Source organism: Leptonychotes weddellii, chromosome 4, assembly GCF_054177405.1.
Source record: "Leptonychotes weddellii isolate Sample4059 chromosome 4, ASM5417740v2, whole genome shotgun sequence".
In the NCBI taxonomy this organism is placed as follows: domain Eukaryota; kingdom Metazoa; phylum Chordata; class Mammalia; order Carnivora; family Phocidae; genus Leptonychotes; species Leptonychotes weddellii.
The window spans coordinates 20,013,881-20,019,854 of NC_138372.1; the positions used below are offsets into that span (position 1 = coordinate 20,013,881).

Genomic DNA, 5,974 nt, shown 5'->3' on the forward strand with positions numbered 1-5,974 from the left:
GGGAGAGGGAGAAGCAGGCTTCCCGCGGAGCAGGGAGCCCAATGCGGGGCTTGATCCCAGGACCCTGGGACCATGACCTGAGCCGAAGGCAGACACTTAACGACTGAGCCACCCAGGCGCCCCTTTTCCTCTGCTTCTCCATCCTTTTATGCACTTTACAATTTTCTATAGTGAATGTGTAATTAGCAGGAAAAACAATTAAGTGAAAAAATAAAAAAAAGGAAAGCCTTCACATGACTTTCTTTCCTCTTAATTATTATATTGCTTTGTCTTAGTTCCTCCTTTCTATCAAACAAATGTATTTTTTTCAATTTTTACTTGTTTTATTTAAAGATTGTATTATTATATTTAAGTTTTAAATTTATTTTTATTTTTAAGTAATCTCTACACCCAACATGGGGGTTGAACTCACAACCCTGAGTCATACTCTCTTACCAACTGAGCCAGCCAGCCACCCCTCTATAGAAATATTTTATTTTATTTTATTTTATTTTATTTATTTAAAGATTTGTTTATTTAGTTTAGAGAGAGAGCAAGGGGCGTGGGGAGAGGGAGACATAGTCTTTTTTTTTTTAAGATTTTATTTATTTATTTGACAGAGAGAGCGAGCGCACATGTATGGGGAGCGGCAGGCAGAGGGAGAGGGAGAAGCAAGCTCCCCGCCAAGCAAGGAGTCCAACACGGGGCTCGATCCCAGGACCCTGGGATCACGACCCAAGACAAAGGCAGAGGCTTAACCAACTGAGCCACCCAGGTGCCCCAGGAGATGTGGTCAGTCTCAAGCAGATTCCACACTGAGTGTGGAGTCTGACTCAGGGCTTGATCTCAGGACCCTGAGATCATATCCTGAGCTGAAACCAAGAGTTGTTTGCTTAATTGACTACACCACCAAGGCGTCCCTATAGAAAAAATATTTTTTTAAATATATTTTTAAAAAAATTTTTATTAACATATAATGTATTATTTGTTTCAGGGGTACAGGTCTGTGATTCAACAGTCTTACACAATTCACAGCACTCACCATAGCACATACCCTCCCCAATGTCCATCACCCAGCCACCCCATCCCTCCTAAACCCCTCCATTCCGGGAACCCTCAGTTTGTTTCCTGAGATAAGAGTCTCTTATGGTTTGTCTCCCTCTCTGGTTTCGTCTTGTTTCATTTTTCCCTCCCTTCCCCTATGATCCTCTGTCTTGTTTCTCAAAATCCTCGTATCAGTGAGATCATATGATACTTATCTTTCTCTGATTGACTTATTTCGCTTAGCATAATACTCTCTAATTCCATCCACATTGTTGCAAATGGCATGATTTCATTTTTTGATGGTTGCATAATATTCCATTGTGTGTGGGGCGCCCGGGTGGCTCAGTCATTAAGCGTCGGCCTTTGGCTCGGGTCATGATCCCAGGGTCCTGGGATTGAGCCCTGCATCGGGCTCCCTGCTCCGCAGGAAGCCTGCTTCTCCCTCTCCCACTCCCCCTGCTTCTGTTCCTTCTCTGGCCGTCTTTCTCTCTGTCAAATAAATAAAACCTTTAAAAAAAAAATTCCATTTTGTGTGTGTGTGTGTATCACATCTTCTTTATCCATTCATCTGTTGATGGACATCTAGACTCTTTCCATAGTTTGGCTATTGTGGACATTGCTGTTATAAACACTGGGGTGCATGTGCCCCTTCGGATCACTACATTTGTATCTTTGGGGTAAATACCTAGTAGTGCAATTGCTGGGTCATAGGGTAGCTTTATTTTCAACTTTTTGAGGAACCTCCATACTGTTTTCCAGAGTGGCTGTATCAGCTTGCATTTCCACCAATAGTGTGAGGGATCCCCTTTCTCCGCATCCTCGCCAACATCCGTTGTTTCCTGAATTTTAATTTTAGCCATTCTGACTGGTGTGAGGTGGTATCTCATTGAGGTTTTGATTTGGATTTCCCTGATGCTGAGTGACGTTGAGCACTTTTTCATGTGTCTGTTGGACATTTGGATGTCTTCTTTGCAGAAATGTCTGTTCATGTCTTCTGCCCATTTCTTGATTGGATTAGTTGTTCTTTGGGTGTTGAGTTTGATAAGTTCTTTATAGATTTTGGATACTAGCCCTTTATCTGATATGTCATTTGCAAATATCTTCTCCCATTCTATCGGTTGTCTTTTGGTTTTGTTGATTGTTTCCTTTGCTGTGCCAAAGCTTTTTATCTTGATGAAGTCCCAATAGTTCATTTTTGCCCTTGCTTCCCTTGCCTGTGGTGATGTTTCTAGGAAGAAGTTGCTGTGGCTGAGGTCAAAGAGATTGCTGCCTGTGTTCTCAAGGATTTGCCCCTATAGAAAAATTTTAAAGAGTTGTCTCCTCTGGCTGGTTCTGTCACTTCTCCTCCCATTTACTACTTGATCCACGACAATTTGGCCTCCTCACCAACCTCGGAGGTGACCCCACCCTGGAAGGATCAGCAATGAAGTCTTAAGTTGCCAAATCCAGTGGCTTCTCCTTTTTCCCTGCCAGAGCTTTCCGCAGTATCAGATATGGTTGGTGCTTTCCCCTTTCTGTAAGCTCCCTGCCTGCCCTTTGAGCTTTCTCTCTCCCCTCTGTCCAGGAACCTAACTTTTCTGACCACCTCTGGTTGGTCCTGGCAGGTTCCCCTCAGCTTAATGTTCCCTAGGTTTGGGCATCTAGCCCCCTCCCTCTCTGCACACTCTTCCTGGGTGGCCTCATCCACTCTTGGTCTGTATGATCTCATCTGCGTGACAGCTCCTAGATCCCAGCCCTGGCCTCTTGCCTGGGACAAGCCAATCCAACTTCCTTCTGAACACCTTCATTTGGATGTCCCTCAAACACCTTACACTCAAGAAGTCCAAACCAACTCATCATTTCTACTTTCCCTCAACCCCAATGAACTCTTCCTGCTTTGTTCCTCCCCTGGGAAATCGTCATTGTCTCATTCTTTCCCTCACCCCTCACATCTAGTTGGTTCCAATTTGAAACTGTCTGGAACACATCAGCTCCCTGAGGATGTGTTCTGGCTCTGCCCTGCAGGAGGCCCCCTCTCTCTCTTGCTTGGATGATCACAGCAGTCTCACCGACATAGCTTACTTTTCCTGGTCTTTCTCCTCCCCAGTCCATACCTTCTAATTTTTCTGATTATTCATTCCTTTAGTCAGTCAACAAACATTTGCCATGCACAAACTCTGCTCCTAATACTATGAGAGGTGAATGATACAGATTTACCCAAAAGAGGTAAATAAATAATATAGGGGATTTCGAATTGTGGGGATTGCTATCAAAGTAAGCAGGGGGATTGAGAGAAAGTAGGGCATGGGAACGGGATTTCTTTCAGAGGTGGTCTTTGCCCCGGAATGATCCCCCAGATGAACATGACAGTTGTCCTGATGGAACTGGGGGGCAGCAATGATAGAAAAGAATGTGGCTGGGGACCCCATGTTAGGTTGGGAGCCAGGGAAGGCCTGTGAGGAACGAAGGATGAGAATGAGCTCTGAAGACCTGCGGGAGGTGCTTTCCAGGTAGAGGGAAGAGCTAGTGACAAGGCCCTAAGGGGGTTCCCAGCACACAAAGGAGCTCAGGATGTTTGGAGCACAGTGAGTTAGGGGCAGAAAGAGGAGGGCAGGAAGATCATACCTGGTGGCCCTGGTGGTGGTGCTGGGGGGCGGGCACTGGGTTTTATTCTAAGTGCAATGGGAGGCTATTGAAAGAGTTTTTCACAGGAAAGTCACATTTGACTTTATCTCTTCAAAAGATTTCTCCCTCTAGGTGTGTAGGGTGGAGAGCATCTGGGGGTGAGGTGGATAGTGTGGCTGAGTGCTAGGAAATTAACTGCAGTGGTCCAGGCAAGTCCTGTGGGCTGGGCTGGGTATTAGCAGAGCAGATGGAGAGGACTTAAACCTTCCTTGGGTCCTCAACCCTTACAGGCTAGCTCCATACTACTTAGGACAACCATTTGGTTCTAGCCTCCCTCTTCAGCCCATCTCCCATCATTTCTTCTTTGTCTTTGCAAATGTTGTACTTTTTGGAATGTTCTTACCCATTTTCCCTTTGATTTATCCCTGAGACCAGGCTCATATACCCCCTCCTCTCTAAAGCTTTTCAGGGGGCGCCTGGGTGGCTCAGTTGGTTAAGCAACTGCCTTTGGCTCAGGTCATGATCGTGGAGTCCTGGGACTGAGTCCCAGGATCGAGTCCCCCTATCAGGCTCCCTGCTCAGCGGGGAGTCTGCTTCTCCCTCTGACCATCCTCCCTCTCATGCTGTCTCTCATTCTCTCTCTCAAATAATAAATAAAATCTTTTTTTTAAAAAATAAAGCTTTTCAGGAATTCTCCAGGGAGAGCCCTTTGAATTTTTTCAGTGCTCCGTTTATATCTCTATGATAATATCTATCACACTGTACCATCCTGTATGTTTACAATTCTATGTCTGAAGAAAGTGGACCAAGAGCTTCTGGAAAGCAAGGACAGGCTTTTGGTAAATGTACAGTGAGGGTTCAATGCATGATCAAAAGATATTGATGGTCCTGCTATGGAACAGTTCACATAGGTCAAGACTCCAGTCACCCCTGTTATATTCAAAATCACCTAATAATGTGTAAGTCCTTGATCATAAGAACAGATACTAATGTGGGTATTACATCTCCTCATTTGATCCTGGAAACAGCCCTGAGAGTGGGTACAGTGGGAAAATCATTTCTATTTTACAGATGAGTAAATCAAGGCTTAAGGAAGATGAGACTGGCCAATGTCCCTGAGCCCCCAAATTCAGTTCTATTGTTGACTCCTGGGTCTCCTCGCCTGTCCTTGAATCAAGAACTTGTAAGACTTCCTGTCACCTCTTCATGGTGGAGGGGACATCAGCAGAGATGACTCACAGGAGGCAAGATGGGGAAGCAATTCTCCTTCCCCCTTAAAAAACTGCCCCACATCACCACCTCATTTGTTCCTAATAAGGAAAGCAACCATCTCAGCGGTTATAGCCTTGGACCCTGGAGAAAGAGGGACTGAATTGAAATCCTGCCCATCGCTACCATTTACAGGTTACGTGACCTTGAGGAATTAGTTAACTTCTCTTGCCCTCCCCCCCCCCCCGTTTTGTTTGTTTTGGTTTGGGTTTGCTTTGTTTTTATTTTTAATCTGTAAAACAGGAGTGAGAAAAAGTTACTTAGTTAGGGTTGCCGGGGAATACTATAGGAGACAAAGCATCTTCCGCAACGCTTAGCTATATAGAAAGGTCTTAATACTTGCTAATTACAATTACTGGCCCCAGAAATTTTCCTAAGCACTTTTCAAGTATCATCTCTTTTAAGACAACAACCTTATGCCTTAGGCGACATACAGGCTTGGAGCTGTTAATAATGCCCCTGAAGAAGTCAAGACTTGAACCCATAACCTCACAACCAGGCAAGGCTTGGCAAACACGCGTGGTTCAGAGACTGCAAGCAGCTTGCTCATGGACTCGTGACCAGTCACTGACTCTATACTCAACCAGATTTTTGATTCCGAATTGATAGTTGGGCATAACTTCTGAAGGTCTGTAACACGTAAGCTCCATAAAACTGGATTTGGGGAGGTGAAATGGGCAGTCCTCCAGAGGAGTCGAGAGACCGGCTTCTGCCCCTGATTGTAGATGAGGTGAGTCTTTAATTTAGACCTCTTTTTCCTTACCGTGAAGTGGGGGAAGAAGAATTATTAGGGTCCCCAGAGCAGAAAACCCTTGCTCAGGTAAAGGCTCACTCAAATCCCTCCGGCTGAGGTTCATCCTCCGCGGGGCCCGCAATAGGGACGCGTCCCCTTTAAGGCGCCAGCTCGCCGGTGGCGGCGGCCGGAAGTGTTGAAGCCCGGCCTGGCGGCGGCGGTGGCAGTAGCGGCCGTGGCGGCCTCTGCGCATGCTCCGTCGCCCGCCCGCCCTGGCCGCTCGCCGCCCGCCCGCCCGACGGAGACGGTGAGGAGGGGGAGGGGTGGGCGCGCGGGCGCGGGCGC

At 46.4% G+C, this 5,974-nt stretch overlaps 1 protein-coding gene across 4 annotated transcripts in view; it reads left to right on the forward strand.

Moving 5' to 3' along the window:
• Nucleotides 1–5,807: 5,807 nt before the first annotated feature.
• GMEB1 (glucocorticoid modulatory element binding protein 1) overlaps nucleotides 5,808–5,974 on the forward strand; it is a 35,049-nt gene continuing 34,882 nt past the window's right edge. The window contains exon 1 of one of the 4 annotated variants that reach the window (XM_081817884.1): nucleotides 5,808–5,936. The gene's annotated coding sequence lies outside the window, so the exon portion shown is untranslated. The remainder of the gene's footprint in view (nucleotides 5,937–5,974) is intronic. The other 3 variants (XM_081817888.1, XM_081817886.1, XM_081817889.1) reach the window with 3 other exon arrangements.